This window comes from Triticum dicoccoides, chromosome 4A (assembly GCF_002162155.2).
Source record: "Triticum dicoccoides isolate Atlit2015 ecotype Zavitan chromosome 4A, WEW_v2.0, whole genome shotgun sequence".
NCBI classification, from domain to species: Eukaryota; Viridiplantae; Streptophyta; class Magnoliopsida; order Poales; family Poaceae; genus Triticum; species Triticum dicoccoides.
In genome coordinates this window covers 606,620,528-606,642,888 of record NC_041386.1, presented here as the reverse complement: position 1 = coordinate 606,642,888, position 22,361 = coordinate 606,620,528, and positions in this window count along the sequence as shown.

The window sequence follows — 22,361 nt, the reverse complement described above, 5'->3', positions numbered from 1 at the left end:
GGAGGAAGGGGGGCCGGCCCCCTCTCGTTGTCCAATTCGGACCAAGGGGGGGAGGGGCGCGTGGCCCATCTCTGGCCACCTCTCCTCTCTTCCACTAAGGCCCACTAAGGCCCATATACCTCCCGGGGGGTTCCGGTAACCTCCCGGTACTCCGGTAAAATCCCGATTTCACCCGGAACACTTTCGATATCCAAACATAGGCTTCCAATATATCAATCTTTATGTCTCGACCATTTAGAGACTCCTCGTCATGTCCGTGATCACATCCGGGACTCCGAACAACCTTCGGTACATCAAAATGCATAAACTCATAATATAACTGTCATCGTAATCTTAAGCGTGCGGACCCTATGGGTTCGAGAACAATGTAGACATGACCGAGACACGTCTCCGGTCAATAACCAATAGTGGAACCTGGATGCTCATATTGGCTCCTACATATTCTACGGAGATCTTTTATCGGTCAGACCGCATAACAACATACGTTGTTCCCTTTGTCATCGGTATGTTACTTGCCCGAGATTCGATCATCGGTATCCTATACCTAGTTCAATCTCGTTACCGGCAAGTCTCTTTACTCGTTCTGTAATACATCATCCCGCAACTAACTCATTAGTTGCAATGCTTGCAAGGCTTAAGTGATGTGCATTACCGAGAGGGCCCAGAGATACCTCTCCGACAATCGGAGTGACAAATCCTAATCTCGAAATACGCCAACCCAACATGTACCTTTGGAGACACCTGTAGAGCTCCTTTATAATCACCCAGTTACGTTGTGACGTTTGGTAGCACACAAAGTGTTCCTCTGGCAAACGGGAGTTGCATAATCTCATAGTCATAGGAACATGTATAAGTCATGAAGAAAGCAATAGCAACATACTAAACGATCGGGTGCTAAGCTAATGGAATGGGTCATGTCAATCAGATCATTCAACTAATGATGTGATCCCGTTAATCAAATAACAACTCTTTGTCCATGGTTAGGAAACATAACCATCTTTGATTAACGAGCTAGTCAAGTAGAGGCATACTAGTGACACTCTGTTTGTCTATGTATTCACACATGTATTATGTTTCCGGTTAATACAATTCTAGCATGAATAATAAACTTTTATCATGATATAAGGAAATAAATAATAACTTTATTATTGCCTCTAGGGCATATTTCCTTCAGCCAACTACTACGAAAAAGCCAACTGCTCCAAAAAAGACAACTAACAAATCTGTAGAATGCAGTGCTAGCTCCTCTGTGGTTGTTGACAATTCAAACTTGTCAGCTTTCGAGATGGCACAGACAATGGGTAGTCAATGTAGAGTTTTTTCTAATGATGTGGAGTTTTCACCGGATGATGTTGACCACCCAGCCACAATGCAATCTCAAACTGTTTTTGATGTGGTTGATAGTACTGAGAGATGTGAGTCCTCCGTGGTTAATCAGGAAGAATCACTCCTAGATTGGAGCTTGATTGAGATAGCTCCTCCCATAACTGGAGAAGACAATATGTGTGATCCTCTTGGTATTAACGATGTCGACATTCCCATAACCGAAGAGAATATGTGCGATCTTCTTGGTATCAACGATGAGGCGGTCCCTGAGCCACCACCTTCTCCACCTAGTGAGGAAGTTTACATGGCCGAAGAGGAGGAGCGTCAGCTTTTCATTGAGGCTGCCATTCTCGTGGATGATAGCGTGCCACTAGATGAGGAGATTGTTGGAAATATGCCCTAGAGGCAATAATAAATTAGTTATTATTATATTTCCTTGTTCATGATAATCGTTTATTATCCATGCTAGAATTGTATTGATAGGAAACTCAGATACATGTGTGGATACATAGACAACATCATGTCCCTAGTAAGCCTCTAGTTGACTAGCTCGTTGATCAATAGATGGTTACGGTTTCCTGACCATGGACATTGGATGTCGTTGATAACGGGATCACATCATTAGGAGAATGATGTGATGGACAAGACCCAATCCTAAGCATAGCACTAGATCGTGTAGTTCGTATGCTAAAGCTTTTCTAATGTCAAGTATCATTTCCTTAGACCATGAGATTGTGCAACTCCCGGATACCGTAGGAGTGCTTTGGGTGTGCCAAACGTCACAACGTAACTGGGTGGCTATAAAGGTACACTACGGGTATCTCCGAAAGTGTCTGTTGGGTTGGCACGAATCGAGACTGGGATTTGTCACTCCGTGTAAACGGAGAGGTATCTCTGGGCCCACTCGGTAGGACATCATCATAATGTGCACAATGTGATCAAGGAGTTGATCGCGGGATGATGTGTTACGAAATGAGTAAAGAGACTTGCCGGTAACGAGATTGAACAAGGTATCGGGATACCGACAATCGAATCTTGGGCAAGTATCGTACCGCTAGACAAAGGGAATTGTATACGGGATTGATTAAGTCCTTGACATCGTGGTTCATCCGATGAGATCATCGTGGAACATGTGGGATCCAACATGGGTATCCAGATCCCGCTGTTGGTTATTGACCGGAGAGTCATCTCGGTCATGTCTGCATGTCTCCCGAACCCGTAGGGTCTACACACTTAAGGTTCGGTGACGTTAGGGTTATAGAGATATTAGTATGCGGTAACCCGAAAGTTGTTCGGAGTCCCGGATGAGATCCCGGACGTCACGAGGAGTTCCGGAATGGTCCAGAGGTAAAGAATTATATATAGGAAGTGCTATTTCGGCCATCGGGACAAGTTTCGGGGTCACCGTTATTGTACCGGGACCACCGGAAGGGTCCCGGGGGTCCACCGGGTGGGGCCACCTGCCCCGGGGGGCCACATGGGCTATAGGGGATGCGCCTTGGCCTATATGGGCCAAGGGCACCAGCCCCAAGAGGCCCATGCGCCAAGAATCAAGGGAGAGGAAGAGTCCTAAAGGGGGAAGGCACCTCTGAGGTGCCTTGGGGAGGAGGGACTCCTCCCTGGCCGCACCCTTCCTTGGAGGAAGGGCCAAGGCTGCGCCTCCCCCCTCTCCCTTGGCCCTATATATAGTGGGGGGAAGGGAGGGCAACAAAACCTAAGCCCTGGCGCCTCCCTCTCCCTCCCATGACACATCTCCCTCCTCCCGCAGCGCTTGGCGAAGCCCTGTTGGAATCCCGCTACTTCCACCACCACGCCGTCGTGTTGTTGGATCTCCATCAACCTCTCCTCCCCCCTTGCTGGATCAAGAAGGAGGAGACGTCGCTGCTCCGTACGTGTGTTGAACGCGGAGGTGCCGTCCGTTCGGCGCTAGGATCATCGGTGATTTGGATCACGACGAGTACGACTCCATCAACCCCGTTCTCTTGAACGCTTCCGCGCGCGATCTACAAGGGTATGTAGATCCACTCCTCCCACGTTGCTAGATGACTCTATAGATAGATCTTGGTGACACGTAGGAAAATTTTGAATTTATGCTACGTTCCCCAATAGTGGCATCATGAGCTAGGTCTATGCGTAGTTACTATGCACGAGTAGAACACAAAGTAGTTGTGGGCGTCGATATTGTCAATTATCTTGCCGTTACTAGTCCTATCTTGATTCGGCGGCATCGTGGGATGAAGCGGCCCGGACCGACCTTACACGTACTCTTACGTGAGACCGGTTCCACCGACTGACATGCACTAGTTGCATTAGGTGGCTGGCGGGTGTCTGTCTCTCCCACTTTAGTCGAATCGGATTCGATGAAAAGGGTCCTTATGAAGGGTAAATAGCAATTGGCATATCACGTTGTGGTCTTTGCGTAGGTAAGAAACGTTCTTGCTAGAAACCCATAGCAGCCACGTAAAACATGCAAACAACAATTAGAGGACGTCTAACTTGTTTTTGCAGGGTATGCTATGTGATGTGATATGGCCAAAAGGATGTGATGAATGATATATGTGATGTATGAGATTGATCATGTTCTTGTAATAGGAATCATGACTTGCATGTCGATGAGTATGACAACCGGCAGGAGCCATGGGAGTTGTCTTAATTTATTTATGACCTGCGTGTCAACATAAATGTCATGTAATTACTTTACTTTATTGCTAACCGTTAGCTGTAGTAGTAGAAGTAATAAGTTGGCGAGACAACTTCATGGAGACACAATGATGGAGATCATGATGATGGAGATCATGGTGTCATGCCGGTGACGATGATGATCATGGAGCCCCAAGATGGAGATCAAAGGAGCTATATGATATTGGCCATATCATGTCACTACTATTTGATTGCATCTGATGTTTATCATGTTTATACATCTTGTTTACTTAGAACGACGGTAGTAAATAAGATGATCCCTCATTAAAAATTTCAAGAAAGTGTTCCCCCTAACTGTGCACCGTTGCGACAGTTCGTTGTTTCGAAGCACCACATGATGATCGGGTGTCAGATTCTAACATTCACATACAACGGGTGTAAGACAGATTTACACATGCAAACACTTAGGTTGACTTGACGAGCCTAGCATGTGTATAGACATGGCCTCGGAACACAGAAGACCGAAAGGTCGAGCATGAGTCGTATAGAAGATACGATCAACATGAAGATGTTCACCGACGTTGACTAGTCTGTCTCACGTGATGATCGGACACGGCCTAGTTGACTCGGATCATGTAATCACTTAGATGACTAGAGGGATGTCTATCTGAGTGGGAGTTCATAAGATGAACTTGTTTATCCTGAACATAGTCAAAAAGGATTTTGCAAATTATGTCGTAGCTCGCGCTTTAGTTCTACTGTTTAGATATGTTCCTAGAGAAAAATTTAGTTGAAAGTTGATAGTAGAAATTATGCGGACTAGGTCCGCAAACTGAGGATTGTCCTCATTGCTTCATAGGAAGCTTATGTCCTTAATGCACCGCTCAGTGTGCTGAACCTCGAATGTTGTCTGTGGATGTTGCGAACATCTGACATACACGTTTTGATGACTACATGATAGTTCAATGCGTAATGCTAAATGGTTTAGAATTGAGGCACCAAAAATGTTTTTTTGAAACGTCGCGGAACATATGAGATGTTTCGAGGGCTGAAATTGGGATTTCAGGCTCGTGCCCACGTCAAGAGGTATAAGACCTCCGACGATTTTCTTAGCCTACAAACTAAGGAGAAAAGCTCAATTGTTGAACTTGTGCTCAGATTGTCTGAGTACGACAATCGCTTGAATCGAGTGGGAGTTGATCTTCTAGATGAGATAGTGATGTTTCTCCGAAGTCATTACCACCAAGCTGCTAGAGCTTCGTGTTGAACTATAATATATCAGGGATATATATGATGATCCTTGAGATATTCGCGATGTTTGACACCACAAAAGTAGAAATCAAGAAGGAGCATCAATTGTTGATGGTTGGTGAAACCACTAGTTTCAAGAAGGGCAAGGGCAAGAAGGGATACTTCATGAAACGGCAATTCAACTACTGCTCTAGTGAAGAAACCCAAGGTTGAACCCAAACCCAAGACTAAGTGCTTCTGTAATAAAGGGAACAGCCACTGGAGCAGAATTACCCTAGATACTTGGTAGATGAGAAGGCTGGCAAGGTCGATAGAAGTATATTGGATATACATTGTGTTAATGTGTACTTTACTAGTACTCCTAGTAGCACCAGGGTATTAGATACCGGTTCAGTTGCTAAGTGTTAGTAACTCGAAATAAAAGCTACGGAATAAAACGGAGACTAGCTAAAGGTGAGATGACGATATGTGTTGGAAGTATTTCCAAGGTTGATCAAATATCGTATGCTCCCTCTACCATCGAGATTGGTGTTTGCGTTGAGCATAGACATGATTGGATTATGTCTATCGCAATACGGTTATTCATTTAAGGAGAATAACGGTTACTCTGTTTATTTGAATAATACCTTCAATGGTCTTGCACCTAAAATGAATGGTTTATTGAATCTCGATCGTAGTGATACACATGTTCATGCCAAAAGATACATGATAGTAATGATAGTCCCACCTACTTGTGGCACTGACACTTAAGTCATATCGGTATAAAACGCATGAAGAAGCTCCATGTTGATGGATCTTTGGGCTCACTCATTTTTGAAAGGTTTGAGACATGCGAACCATGTCTATTGGTGTATATGCATGAAGAAACTCCATGCAAATGGACCATTTGGACTGACTTGATTTTGAATCACTTGAGACATGCAAATCATACCACATGGGCAAGATGACTGAAAGCCTCATTTTCAGTAAAACGGAACTAGAAAGCAACTTGTTGGAAGAAATACATTTTGATGTGTGCAGTCCAATGAGTGCTGAGGCGTGTAGTGGAAATCGTTATGTTCTTACTTCACAGATGATTTGAGTAGATGTTGAGTATATTTACTTGATAAATCACGAGTCTGAATTATTGAAAGGTTCAAGTAATTTCAAGGTGAAGTTGAAAGATCATCGGGACAAGAGGATAAAATATCTATGATATGATCATAGAGATGAATATCTGAATTACGAGTTTGGCATAGAATTAAAACATTGTGGAAATTGTTTCACAACTAATACAGCCTGGAACACCATAGTGTGATGGTGTGTCCGAACATCATAACTGCACCCTATTGGATATGATGCATACCATGATGTCTCTTATCGAATTACCACAATAGTTTATGGGTTAGGCATTAGAGACAACCACATTCACTTTACAAGGGGCACCACGTAATTCCGATGAGATGACACCGTATGAACTATGGTTTAGAGAAACCTAAGTTGTCATTTCTTAAAAGTTTGGGGCTGCGTCGCTTATGTGAAAAAGGTTTCAGGCCGATAAGCTCGAACCCAAAGCGGATAAATACATCTTCATAGGACACCCAAAACAGTTGGGTATACCTCCTGTCTCAGATCCGAAAGCAATAAGGGATTGTTTCTAGAATCGGGTCCTTTCTCGAGGAAAAGTTTCTCTCGAAAGAATTGAGTAGGAGGATGGTGGAGACTTGATGAGGTTATTGAACCGTCTCTTCAACTAGTGTGTGGCAGGGCACATGAGTTGTTCCTGTGGCATCTACACCAATTGAAGTGGAAGCTTATGATAGTGATCATGAAACTTCAGATCAAGTCACTACCAAACCTCGTGGGATGACAAGGATGCGTACTACTTCAGAGTGGTACGTAATCCTGTCTTGGAAGTCATGTTGCTAGACAACAATGAACCTACGAGCTATGGAGAAGCGGTGGTGGGCCTGGATTCCGATAAATGGCTCGAGGCCATATAATCCGAGAGAGGATCTATATATGAAAACAAAGTGTAGACTTTGGAAGAACTACTTGATAGTCGTAAGGCTATTGGGTGCAGATGGATTTTAAAAGGAAGATGAACAATGATGGTAAGTATCACCATTAAGAAAGCTCGACTTGTCGTTAAGATGTTTTCCTACAAATTCAAGGAGTTGACTATGATGAGACTTTTCTCACTCGTAGCGATGCTAAGAGTCTGTTGGAATTATATTAGCGATTACTGCATTATTTATGAAATCTTGTAGATAGGATGTCAAAAAACATTGTTTCCTCGAGGATTTTCTTGAGGAAAGGTTGTATGTGATACAACCGGAAGGTTTTGTCAATCCTGAAAGATGCTAATAAGTATGCAAAGCTCCAGCAATCCTTCTAAGGACTGGAGTAAGCATCTCGGAGTTGGAATGTACGCTTTGATGAGATGATCAAAGATTTTGGGTGTATACAAAGTTTATGAGAAACTTGTATTTCCAAAGAAGTGAGTGGGAGCACTATAGAATTTCTGATAAATATATGTTGTTGACATATTGTTGATCAGAAATGACGTAGAATTTCTGGAAAGCATATAGGGTTATTTCGAAAGTGTTTTTGAATGGAAAGCCTGGATTAAGCTACTTGAACATTGAGCATCAAGATCTATAAGGATAGATCAAAACGCTTAATGGTACTTTCAAATGAGCACATACCTTGACATGATCTTGAAGGTGTTCAAGATGGATCAGTCAAAGAAGGAGTTCTTGCCTGAGTTGTAAGGTATGAAGTTAAGACTTAAAGCTCGACCACGGCAGAATAGAGAGATAGGACGAAGGTCGTCCCCTATGCTTAAGACATAGGCTCTACAGTATGCTATGCTGTGTACCGCACCTGAAATGTGCCTTGCCATGAGTCAGTCAAGGGGTACAAGAGTGATCTAAGAATGGATCACAGGACAGCGGTCAAAGTTATCCTTAGTAACTAGTGGACTAAGGAATTTTCTCGATTATGGAGGTGATAAAGAGTTCGACGTAAAGAGTTACGTCGATGCAAGCTTAACACCTATCCGGATAGCTCTGACTAGAGATACTGGATACATATAATGGAGCAACAATTTAGAATAGCTCCATGTAGAACAGTTATTTGAAATGGCTCCAAATATAGCGTAGTAGCTGCATCTACAAGATGACATAGAGATTTGCGAAGTACATACAGATCTGAAAGATTCAGACCCGTTGACTATAACCTCTCTCACAAGCATAACATGATCAAACCCAGAACTCATCGAGTGTTAATCACATGGTAAATGTGAACTAGATTATTGACTCTAGTAAACTCTTTGGGTGTTAGTCACATGGGGATGTAACCTTGAGTGTTAATCACATATCGATGTGAACTGGATTATTGACTCTAGTGCAAGTGGGAGACTGTTGGAAATATGCCCTAGAGGCAATAATAAATTAGTTATTATTATATTTCCTTGTTCATGATAATCGTTTATTATCCATGCTAGAATTGTATTGATAGGAAACTCAGATACATGTGTGGATACATAGACAACATCATGTCCCTAGTAAGCCTCTAGTTGACTAGCTCGTTGATCAATAGATGGTTACGGTTTCCTGACCATGGACATTGGATGTCGTTGATAACGGGATCACATCATTAGGAGAATGATGTGATGGACAAGACCCAATACTAAGCATAGCACTAGATCGTGTAGTTCGTATGCTAAAGCTTTTCTAGTGTCAAGTATCATTTCCTTAGACCATGAGATTGTGCAACTCCCGGATACCGTAGGAGTGCTTTGGGTGTGCCAAACGTCACAACGTAACGGGGTGGCTATAAAGGTACACTACGGGTATCTCCGAAAGTGTCTGTTGGGTTAGCACAAATCGAGACTGGGATTTGTCACTCCGTGTAAACGGAGAGGTATCTCTGGGCCCACTCGGTAGGACATCATCATAATGTGCACAATGTGATCAAGGAGTTGATCGCGGGATGATGTGTTACGAAACGAGTAAAGAGACTTGCCGGTAACGAGATTGAACAAGGTATCGGGATACCGACGATCGAATCTCGGGCAAGTATCGTACCGCTAGACAAAGGGAATTGTATACGGGATTGATTAAGTCCTTGACATCGTGGTTCATCCGATGAGATCATCGTGGAACATGTGGGAGCCAACATGGGTATCCAGATCCCGCTGTTGGTTATTGACCGGAGAGTCATCTCGGTCATGTCTGCATGTCTCCCGAACCCGTAGGGTCTACACTTAAGGTTCGGTGACGCTAGGGTTATAGAGATATTAGTATGCGGTAACCCGAAAGTTGTTCGGAGTCCCGGATGAGATCCCGGACGTCACGAGGAGTTCCGGAATGGTCCGGAGGTAAAGAATTATATATAGGAAGTGCTATTTCGGCCATCGGGACAAGTTTCGGGGTCACCGGTATTGTACCGGGACCACCGGAAGGGTCCCGGGGGTCCACCGGGGCCACCTGCCCCGGGGGGCCACATGGGCTATAGGGGATGCGCCTTGGCCTATATGGGCCAAGGGCACCAGCCCCAAGAGGCCCATGCGCCAAGAATCAAGGGAGAGGAAGAGTCCTAAAGGGGGAAGGCACCTCTGAGGTGCCTTGGGGAGGAGGGACTCCTCCCTGGCCGCACCCTTCCTTGGAGGAAGGGCCAAGGCTGCTCCTCCCCCCTCTCCCTTGGCCCTATATATAGTGGGGGGAAGGGAGGGCAACAAAACCTAAGCCCTGGCGCCTCCCTCTCCCTCCCATGACACATCTCCCTCCTCCCGCAGCGTTTGGCGAAGCCCTGTTGGAATCCCGCTACTTCCACCACCACGCCGTCGTGTTGTTGGATCTCCATCAACCTCTCCTCCCCCCTTGCTGTATCAAGAAGGAGGAGATGTCGCTGCTCCGTACGTGTGTTGAACGTGGAGGTGCCGTCCGTTCGGCGCTAGGATCATCGGTGATTTGGATCACGACGAGTACGACTCCATCAACCCTGTTCTCTTGAACGCTTCCGCGCGCGATCTACAAGGGTATGTAGATCCACTCCTCCCTCGTTGCTAGATGACTCCATAGATAGATCTTGGTGACACGTAGGAAAATTTTGAATTTATGCTACGTTCCCCAACAGTGGCATCATGAGCTAGGTCTATGCGTAGTTACTATGCACGAGTAGAACACAAAGTAGTTGTGGGCGTCGATATTGTCAATTATCTTGCCGTTACTAGTCCTATCTTGATTCGGCGGCATCGTGGGATGAAGCGGCCCGGACCGACCTTACACGTACTCTTACGTGAGACCGGTTCCACCGACTGATAAGAAAAGATATCTTGGCAAATGTAGAGCCAAGGGTTTTCCATGGAGGATTGCAGTCAGAGTGAGGACTGATGGACAAAGCATAAGGGTACTGAAGTTTTTTAAGTATTGTTGATGTTTTTCTGTGTTTATCCTATGTGATGGCTTTTAAGCATTGTTATTGTTGATGTTTTTTCTATGTTTGTACAACATTAGATGGGCATAATTGGATGTATCCTGTAGCATTTGCATTCATTGATGGTGAAACCGACGAAAATTGGACGTGGTTCATGTCACAACTCAACAAGGCATTAGGTCATGTTTCCCCTCTAGCTATATGCACAGATGCATGTAAAGGTTTAGAGAATGCAGTCCAAAAAATATTCTCTCATGCAGATCAAAGGGAGTGTTTTAGGCATCTCATGGCTAACTTCTCTAAAAAGTTCCAAGGAGATGTGTTTGGTAGAATGTGGCCAGCTGCTAGGGCATATAGGCCACAAGTTTTTAACTACCACATGAATAAAATCATAGCAGAAGCACCTGATGTGCATGAATATCTCTCAAGGTACCACAGCTTAAAATGGATGAGATGCATGTTTGACCCCTTCCATTAAATGTGATTAAACCAACAATAATCTTGCCGAGTCTTTTAATGGTTGGATTAAAGATTACAAAGATTTGCCACCTGATGAGCTAGCTGACACTCTTAGAGAGCTAGTCATGAAACTTCATGAGAAAAGGAGAAAGATTGGAATGAAACTGAAAGGAAAACTTATTCCAGCCATCATCCAACAGATTCATAATAGGACAAGGGGACTTAAACATTTGAAAGTTGGGAAATTTGGAGTTGCAAGTTGTGAGGTGAGGGACACAAGTAAATACAACTTGCGACATGTTGTGAAAACTGACCAAAGCGAGTGCACGTGCTTGGAGTGGCAGTACACAGGGAAGCCTTGTGAGCATGCACTTGCTTTCTTGCTAGATAGAAGGAATCCCGGATGAGAGGATTATGTGCATGACTATTTCTCTCTGGAGAAGTTTCGGGCAGCATATGCTGGAGAGATTGAGCCATTGACAGATAGGTCTCAATGGCCACATGTACAATTTCCATTTGACATCGAGGCTCCATTAGACAAGAAAAGAGGTGATGGAAGGCCTAGAAAGAACAGGTACAAGAGCTTCCTCGAAGGTGGAGATGATGGTCCTAAAAAGAAGAAAGAGCCAAAACAACTAGGCAGCAAGAATATATGCAAAAGATGCCACATTTTAGGCCACCGGCAGTCCACGTGTCCGTTGAATGGACCAAAGCCAAGGTACTTGTAAATGATCAATGTTTTCATCACTTGTAATGATCAATGTTTATTTCATCACTTATTTTACTGTGTACTAACTTGTTTACGTGCAGGAAAAGAAAGAAGAGAGCAACAAGGTATCCAGCTGATGATGATACCTTGGCACTGGAACCTGAAGTGGCAGCCCCACAACTTGAAGTTGTTGTGACTCCCAATAGGCACATGATCACTATGCCATTTAGTCTTCAAGGCAGTCCCAATCCAGTGACAAGAAGGTAACATACCCACATTCTATAGTAATGTTTAATTTTCCTTGCAATTTTTACATTTCTGAACACAAGCAGGATGTTGGCTACGGCGTTGGCTGATGAGGCAACACATGCAGCACCACAACTTGAAGTTGTTGTGACTCCCAATAGGCACATGATCACTATGCCACCGAATCTTCAAGGCAGTCCCAATCCCGTGACTAGAAGGTAAACACATCAACTGTTCTTTGTAATGTTAATTTTTCCTTCCAAATCTTATATTTCTCAACACATGCAGGATGTTGGCTATGGCATTGGCTGATGAGGTATCGCAACAACCTACCCCAACTGTGAAGGACACCACGATGGCATATGACATGGCCTCAACCTCGAAAGCTAGGAAGTTGACCCCGAAGAGAAGGAAGATCTAGTGTTGTGCAACATCTTCTATGTTCTCTATGCTTTTGGTTGCAATATGTCAGACTTGGCACCCATTACTTTGTGTGCAACATGGCACCAATTATTGCCTTATGTTTTTGGTTGTAATATGCCAGACTTGGCAACCCCTACTAATTTGTGCAACATCACAGCCTTATGTTAGATGATGTATGAAAATGGATGATGTATGGACATGTGAAATATATTGTGTTCAAATTGTGTGATGGTACATGAATATGTTCATCTGAAAAGATATGTTATATTTTGGATCATATGTGCATAAATTGTGTGAGAAGTTAGAAAAACAACCAAAATGCTGTCCAAATTAGGCCAAAATGATGCCAAAATTTGAACTTTTTTTTGAACAAACCAGAAATAATTGAAATAATTTCAAAAAAACAACCATATATGTGTGACTATTCTGGTATAATTTGAGCTCATTTGGATGAGCCATTTTGGAGAAATTTAAATTAGGCCAACAGTTGTAAATTTTGACGAAATATTCAAAGTTCTCTCGATTTTTTTTTCAAAAATTACAGAAATTCAATAATGAAATTCTAACTATTCTGGGAATTTTTCAATTTATTTGGATCAAAGGTTCAACGTTTCCATGCATTTCAAGTTTGAGATCAGCTAGTTTGACCATCTGCCAATGCTTGCATCAGAAGAGACAGTGAAGAGGAGCAGCACGGACTAGTCCTTCGAGCAGAATGGGAGCAGCGGCGGCCGGCAAGAGCAGCTTGCCGTGAGCAGCAGGAAGAGGCGTTGAGACGGGGAGAAGCGGCGGCCGGCAAGAGCAGCTCGCCGTGAGCAGCAGGGACAGGAGAGGAGATGCAAGGGGAGCAAGAGGGAGAGGTGGTGGCGGGGCAGCAGGGGCCTCCGGGGAGCAGCAAGAGGGAGAGGTGGTGGCGGGGCAGCAGGGGCCTCCGGGGAGCAGCAAGAGGGAGAGGTGGTGGCGGGGCAGCAGGGGCCTCCGGGGAGCAGCAGGGCAACAGCAGCGGTGGCGTCTGTGTGTCAGGAGTGAGCTAGAGCTAGAGGTCAGACTGCGTGATTTAGTCAAACAGGTAAAGGGCAAAAGCGTCCTCTGTTTTGTGCACTTAAGTTGTTTCTCCTTTGCAAATATTATTTCTGTGTACAGAAGTGGCAAAAGAAAAAAGTGCAAACTAAGGGGTGGCACTGATCAATTTCAATGTAATCTGTGGCAAAATATCAAAACCAAAGTAAACGGTGGCAAATAATCAAATCGCCCATTTTATTGTTCAGAATAGTATGCTGACGTGAAACAGTAACCTGGTATAACCAGTGGTTCCCTATTAGTAGTTTCGTACAAACAGTGCCGCACATGAATAGTGCTTTTTTTAAAATGATTGTATTTTTTTACGTGCTGAATATCATCATAATTTTTATATTCCTAAAAGAACATCTTCATGAATGTTTTACTGCCATTTTACACATAGAAGTACTATGATTTATTATTATTATTATTATTATTATTACTATTATTCCTACTCTACTTTAGACTTACTTATAGATAATTACCTAAAGTGAAATACACACAGATATAATGGATTACTTAAAAAACAGAAAGGTAAAAAAATGGGCCTAATAAATACAATTTAATTTGATCTGATCTATATTCATATTATGTGATAGTCATTTTTAACTACTGTCATTGCTCTTAGTAATAATAAAGTGATCGTTCTTTCACTTCAGTTTTGAGACAAAGCTAAAATCTTCGGTGCCAACCTTTTTATTTGTTTAAAATGGTGTTGCCCATTTTATTTTTCCTTAGATTCGTTCTTATGAACTGTTGTCCCACGATTTTACTTCCTCTAACGGGCTAAGTGAAATTTGATTTTAAGAGAACAACAAACTGAACAAAGCAGAACAGCTAACCCCAAAACACTGTTTCTGAACCAGTAACTTGCACGCAACAGTGCTTTATGTGACCAGTTTATTTTGGATACGGCTCCAGTTTTGGATGATTTTCATGGCATAGCACGGAAGTGCTTTATGTGGCCTTCTCGTTGTTGCTGGTCTCGGTCATGTCGTTGATTGTGATGTTGCTGATCTCGGTGGTAGGGCCTTCTTGTTCCATGATCTCCGTGTATTCTTTTTGGATCTGGCCTACTATGTCTTCATTGTACTGATATGAAATTTTTCATAGACGAACAATGTTAGGATCAGTCACATCAAAGACGTTTTATGGAGGTGTGAGTATTGCTAATAGAGTGGGATTTTACCTGTCTTGCATGGTGAGCGAAGAGTGGTGGGCTTAAGGCGATTATAATGGTTGTAGAGATTTTATAGAGGGTAACTCAACAGTAGGTAGTACAAAAAATCTAAAAAAAAGGATCGCTTTTATAAAAGAAAACTCAGCCAGTAGGCCAGATACAAAAAGAATACACGGAGATCATGGAACAAGAAGGCCCTACCACCGAGATCAGCAACATCACAATCAACGACATGACCGAGACCAGCAACAACGAGAAGGCCACATAAAGTACTTCCGTGCCATGCCATGAAAATCATCCAAAACCGGAGCCTTATCCAAAATAAACCAAAAACAGTAGCCGAACTGCAACTCCACTGTCAGCTAATTCAGCTTTGTAGAAAAATGAAATGCCTTAATAAGAAGAAAACGTGGTATAGACAAGTAGAGTACATTCTAGTACCTTGATTTCTTTATCTAAGGTGTATTATTTTCGGCACAGTGACCAAGGCACATAATTATGGACATTTTAGGACAAAATTACCCTTGGAAAATTTATTGGTTAGTGGCAAATAAATCAATTAATTAGTACAGGAAAGTAAGAGATACATGCAATCGACATAGAGATAGTTTCCTTCTTTTGCTACAAGGAGAGATTCAGACAATCAAGAGAGAGATACTTTCCTTTTTCTGGAAGGCTAACAAGGTATTATGAGGAATTAGAAGAAATGCACCTTACATTCTGGAATTTTATCCAAAAACAAGTACACCTTATATAAAGGAAGGGAGGGAGTACAATATAGTTAAGAAAAAATATAACACTGATTCTGCTTTCCTTATTGAATGTCGCCATGCCTCACATGCTGAAGAAATTTCACAAGGACAAAAAGATAAAACACTAATGGTTTAACCACAGGTAGCAACTAAAAAAAGATTCTCAATCTGATGCACCGTGTTTAGAATGATTTGTTCTGTACCACACTTATATTATTTGGCTCTTTGCCATAAATAAATCACAGTTCATTCAAAACTTCAATCACATGGTGCTTGAAACACTTCCCAAACAAGTCAAGGATCTATACACTAATACACGCAAGGGCAAAAAAAGCCATTACAACGGATATAAACGTGATATAAATAACCTTAGTGCACCAATGAACCTTGCCAAAACGAATCTCCACCTCCTTTCTTTCGTATAGAACCCAAACAAAACAAAACAAAACAAATCCAACCAACTAAACATGAAAAAAGACCACACAATAAAAAATGAAGTATTTATCTAAAATATAAATGAGTTCCCACGGGTAGGGGTGGAATTTGGTAGCGGATAATCCGAAATATCCGATATTCGTATTCGAGAAAATGCCTATTCGTATCCGAAACATCCGCATCCGAACCAAAATGGAAATGGAAATTATCCGTATCCGAATTTATTAAACAAATAAAAAATAAAATATGATACGAGATTTTGAGACAAATATGGATATGGAAGTGGATATATCTGTATCCGAATAAGATTATGGGAGGTAATTTTCAAAATTCTAGACCCAATATTTCAATTATCCAACATAAAAGCCAAATAAGTGGTCAAATTTTACTCTTTATATGATTAAACTTATAAATTATTATGCATTACAATAGTATTTATTCATAAACCTATTTATCATTGACTTATTGTATGTCACAAGTTGATTATTTCAGGTCACACAGCTATCGACTAATTTACTTAAGCAATATGTTGATATTATTCATATCCGTTCCGAATCAACAAAATATCCGAGCCGCATCCGTATCCGATAACATCCGTATTCGGGTTCGTATTCGTTTTGAAAATATGAAAATGGAAGTGGCAAGAGCACTATCCGATCTGCATCCGATTCGTTTTCACCCCTACCCACGGGAGCGGCGTGCGCCGCGCATCTTCAGCGCTAGTTCCTACTAAATTGGCTAAATTCAGGTGAGCGAGATGGCGCGTGACACATGTTGATCAACCTGCTTCGTCTCATAGAGGGCGGCGAGCATCCTCATTTACTGCCATGGTTCTCTCCTCCGAGAGGCACGTGCAGCAAGTAATGCTGCTCAATGAGCGGGAGCATGTCATCAACGTCCGCGGCTTCCTTCTTGACGGGCGGGTCCAAGGCATCCGAGGCCCATTAATAGTTTGGCTTAGGCTGGTTCGGTTGCAACGGTGTGAAAAAACCAGACGAAAAAGCAGAGCCTATTTTTTTTCGAAAAAGAGACTCCCTGGCCTCTGTATCAGACCGATGCATACGGTCAACTTTAATAAATAAGCAAACAAGGTTTAACAAGGTCTTAAAATCTCAAAAGTAAAAAAGAAGAAGAATGCTCACAAAGAGCCAAATAGCTAGAAATAAACTAGCCACAAAAAGCCACAACCGGCTGGCATAAGAGAGATAGATAAACTAATTGCCTATCCTATTACATGATCGTCATCCAAACCGGTTGAATATATCTCGTGCTACCATCTCCCAGCGGATAGATCCAGAAACCAAACGCTCCTTGGTCTCCGTCGGAGTGAGTAGCGACCACATACGGATCAACGCAGTGACTCGGAAGATAACCTGCAAAAAATGAATATTTGTTGTTCTGTTAAAAACCAAATTATTTCTACAGTTCCAGACTGCCCACAATAAAGCACATATTCCTACGCGAATGTGTCTCGCTATTTCGGACTCTATCCCGTTAAGCCACGTTCCAAATAACGTGCTAACAGAACTCGGAGGAGTAATATTAAATGCAATGTGGACCGTACGCCATAAAACTTTGGCCAACGGGCAATCAAGAAAAAGGTGTTTGATACTTTCATCCCGATCACAGAAACTACACCTAGTAGGTCCTGTCCAATTACGCTTTGCCAAGTTGTCTTTGGTTAATATTACTTGTTTATATACCACTGGTGGAAAAACAGGCTTCCGTCCAGCCCCATAAGTCGCGAAGCTGTAGGAACCGCGACTAATGGGACCTTTAGTCGCGGTTCTGGAGGTGAACCGCGACCAAAGGCCTGGGCCCAGGGCGCTCGGTGGCCAGCTGGCGCACGTGAGGGTCTTTAGTCGCGGTTGGCCAGGACAACCGCGACTAAAGGCCTTCGGGCACCTTTAGTCACGGTTTGCCAGGCCAACCGCAACTAAAGCCCCTCCCCTATATATACCCATCCAGCAGCCAACACTTAGCCATTTGGAGCCATTCTCTTCACAAGTGGGTGTAGGTTTGTTTTTGGTTCCTCTTATGCACATAAGGTGTTTGATGAAATGCCCCAAGAGCATGAAACAAACATGATATGAAGTGTTGGAGCCACACTCCTCGATCGCGGTTAGCAACTTGATGAACCTTTGATGTGTCATTGATAAAATATGCATGTGTGTAGTTCATTGTTTAGTTTATATTGTTTGTAGCTAGTTAGTTTAACAAATGCATGATGGTTAATTATATATTTTATATTATAATAATGCAGATGAATCGGCAATGGATGTACGGTAACCGACTCTCCGGCGAGTTCACTACGGGTTTGAAAGATTTCCTCGTAGTGGCTAATGCGAACAAGCAGGGGGGTTTTGTTATCTGTCCATGTGTTATCTGTAAGAATCAGAAGGGTTACTCTTCCTCAAGAGATGTTCACATGCATCTGCTTCGGCACGGTTTCATGCCAAGCTATAATTGTTGGACCAAGCATGGAGAAAGAGGGGTTATAATGGAAGAAGATGAAGAAGGGGATGATTTCATCGATGAAAGCTATCTTGCTCATTTCGGTGATACTTTCATGGAGGATGCTGAAGGTGAAGGGGAAGGTGAAGAAGAGGCACGTGATGATCCCGTTGATGATATTGGTCGGACCATTGCTGATGCACGGAGACGCTGCGAAACTGAAAAGGAGAGGGAGAATTTGGATCGCATGTTAGAGGATCACAGAAAGGCGCTGTACCCCGGATGCGATGATGGTCTGAAAAAGCTGGGCTGCACACTGGATTTGCTGAAATGGAAGGCAGAGGCAGGTGTAGCTGACTCGGCATTTGAAAACTTGCTGAAAATGTTGAAGAATATGTTTCCAAAGGATAACGAGTTGCCCGCCAGTACGTACGAAGCAAAGAAGGTTGTCTGCCCTCTAGGTTTAGAGGTTCTGAAGATACATGCATGCATCAACGACTGCATCCTCTACCGCGGTGAATACGAGAATTTGAATGAATGCCCGGTATGCACTGCATTGCGTTATAAGATCAGAGGCGATGACCCTGGTGACGATATTGAGGGCCAGAAACCCAGGAAGAGGGTTCCCGCCAAGGTGATGTGGTATGCTCCTATAATACCACGGTTGAAACGTCTGTTCAGGAACAAAGAGCATGCCAAGTTGTTGCGATGGCACAAAGAGGACCGTAAGTCGGACGGGGAGTTGAGACACACCGCAGATGGAACGCAATTGAGAAAGATCGACAGATGGTTCAAAGATTTTGCAGCTGACGCAAGGAACATAAGATTTGCTCTAAGTACGGATGGCATGAATCCTTTTGGCGAGCAGAGCTCCAGCCATAGCACCTGGCCCGTGACTCTATGCATCTACAACCTTCCTCCTTGGTTGTGCATGAAGAGGAAGTTCATTATGATGCCAGTGCTCATCCAAGGTCCGAAGCAACCCGGCAACGACATCGATGTGTACCTAAGGCCATTAGTTGATGAACTTTTACAGCTGTGGGGTGGTGTCCGTGTGTGGGATGAGCACAAACAAGAGGAATTTGACCTACGAGCGTTGCTTTTCGTAACCATCAACGATTGGCCTGCTCTTAGTAACCTTTCGGGACTGTCAAATAAGGGATACAATGCATGCACGCACTGCTTACATGAGACTGAAAGTGTACATTTGCCAAATTGTAAGAAGAACGTGTACCTTGGGCATCGTCGATTTCTTCCGAAAATTCATCCAGTAAGAAAGAAAGGTAAGCATTACAACGGCAAGGCAGATCACCGGCCGAAGCCTGCGGAACGCACTGGTGCTGAGGTATTTGATATGGTCAAGGATTTGAAAGTCATCTTTGGAAAGGGTCCTGGCGGACAATCAGTTCCGAAGGGAGCTGACGGGCACGCAGCCATGTGGAAGAAGAAATCTATATTCTGGGAGCTAGAATATTGGAAAGTCCTAGATGTCCGCTCTGCAATCGATGTGATGCACGTTACGAAGAATATTTGCGTGAACCTCCTAAGCTTCTTGGGCGTGTATGGGAAGACAAATGATACAAAGGAAGCACGGCAGGACCAGCAACCTTTGTAACACCCTGATGACCGGCATCCGGAATGGTTTCAAGGTCGTGCCAGCTACGCTCTGACCAAAGAAGAGAAGGTCATCTTTTTTGAATGCCTGAGCAGTATGAAGGTCCCGTCTGGATTCTCGTCCAATATAAAGGGAATAATAAACATGGCGGAGAAAAAGTTCCAAAACCTGAAGTCTCACGACTGCCACGTGATTATGACGCAATTGCTTCCGATTGCTTTGAGGGGGCTCCTGCCGGAAAATGTTCGAGTAGCCATTGTGAAGCTATGTGCATTCCTCAATGCAATCTCTCAGAAGGTAATCAATCCAGAAGTTCTACCACGGTTACAGAACGATGTGATCCAATGTCTTGTCAGTTTCGAGTTGGTGTTCCCGCCATCCTTCTTCAATATTATGACGCACCTCCTGGTTCACCTAGTCGAAGAGATTTTCGTTCTTGGTCCTGTATTTCTACACAATATGTTCCCCTTCGAGAGGTTCATGGGAGTATTAAAGAAATATGTTCGTAACCGTGCTAGGCCAGAAGGAAGCATCGCCAAGGGCTATGGAAATGAGGAGGTAATTGAGTTTTGTGTTGACTTTGTTCCTGACCTTAAGCCGATTGGTCTTCCTCGATCGCGGCACGAGGGGAGACTAAGTGGAAAAGGCACGATCGGAAGGAAATCAACGATATGTATGGACGGCCATTCTCTGACTGAAGCACACCACACTGTACTGACCAATTCCAGCTTGGTGGCTCCGTACTTTGAGAAACACAAGAATATTTTACGTTCTGACAACCCGGGGAAGCCTGAATCCTGGATTAGGAAGGCCCACATGGAGACTTTCGGCAGTTGGTTGAGAAAACATTTAATGAATGACAATGATGTTGTAGATCAGCTGTACATGTTGGCCAAGACACCATCTTCGACTATAACGACTTTCCAAGGGTACGAGATAAATGGGAATACATTTTACACGATCGCCCAAGATAAAAAGAGCACCAACCAAAACAGTTGTGTCCGCTTTGATGCAGCAACCGAGAATGGGCAAGAGGTCACATATTATGGTTACATAGAGGAGATATGGGAACTTGACTATGGACCCTCCTTTAAGGTCCCTTTGTTCCGGTGCAAATGGTTCAAGCTAACAGGAGGTGGGGTAAAGGTGGACCAGCAATACGGAATGACAATGGTGGATTTCAACAATCTTGGTTACCTTGACGAACCATTCGTCCTAGCGAAAGATGTCGCTCAGGTTTTCTATGTGAAGGACATGAGTAGCAAACCGAGGAAACGGAAAGATAAGAAAACGATCAGTACATCATGCGATGATCCAAAGCGCCACATTGTTCTTTCAGGAAAAAGAAACATCGTGGGAGTGGAGGACAAGACAGACATGTCAGAAGATTATAATATGTTTGCTGAAATTCCGCCCTTCAAAGTGAACACCGACCCAAGCATTAAGCTAAATGATGAGGATGCTCCATGGATACGGCACAATCGTAAGCAAGCAGGGACACAAGGGAAGAAATGATGTGTAATAATTTATTGTACCAAACTTTGTTGAATGGATCATGTGAATTATATTACCCGTGATGTGTTTGGTGTCCATTTTCGAATGATTCGAGATACCACTGATGATACATGAAATTTGGAGTGATTTAGTCATACTGTCGTTGTACTGGTAGTCGTCGCCTTCTAAGTTGCCGCCGTCGTCGTCGCTGCTGCCGTCGGGCGGCGCTCGTGGCTCGAACTGAGGGTAGCGCAGGCGGGGGATATCGCCGGCCGTGATGTAGTCCATGACGCTCTGCAGAGTCCGGCCATACCACCATAGCCGACGGCCGGCCTCGTGGAAGTTCCCAGGAGGCAGACCGTCCTCCTCATACCTGGCGAGCGCCCTCTCACGCCGATTGATGAAGAAGGCGTCCCAAGTATGCTGGTTATCGGGATGCCAGCGGGGATTCATCCGCTGCTCCGGCTTGAGGTCGAGGTAGTAGTGGTTCGTGATGGCCGCCCGGCGCGCAGTACCCTGAGGGACGGGAGGGACCGGCACGCCGCCGGCGCTTAGGCTCCAGCCGGTGGGGACGCGGTAGCCCGGTGGACAAGGGTAGTTCGAGGCGCAAAGTATGTAGTACCGTAGAATATGTGAAACTCCTTCAAAATTAAAATAAAGCACAAAAGAAATAAAACAATACAAATTAAACAGAAAACAATACAAATTAAAAAGAAAACAATACAAATTAAACAGAAAACGGGTTTGGGGGGGGCTAAAACCCTAAACCTGCGGCGGCCTTTAGTCGCGGTTGGCGAGACCAACCGCGACTAAAGGTTACCTTTAGTCGCGGGTCGCCTCCCCAACCGCGACGACTAAAGGGGGGGGGCGCGGGAACGCAAAAAACCCGCCAAAAAC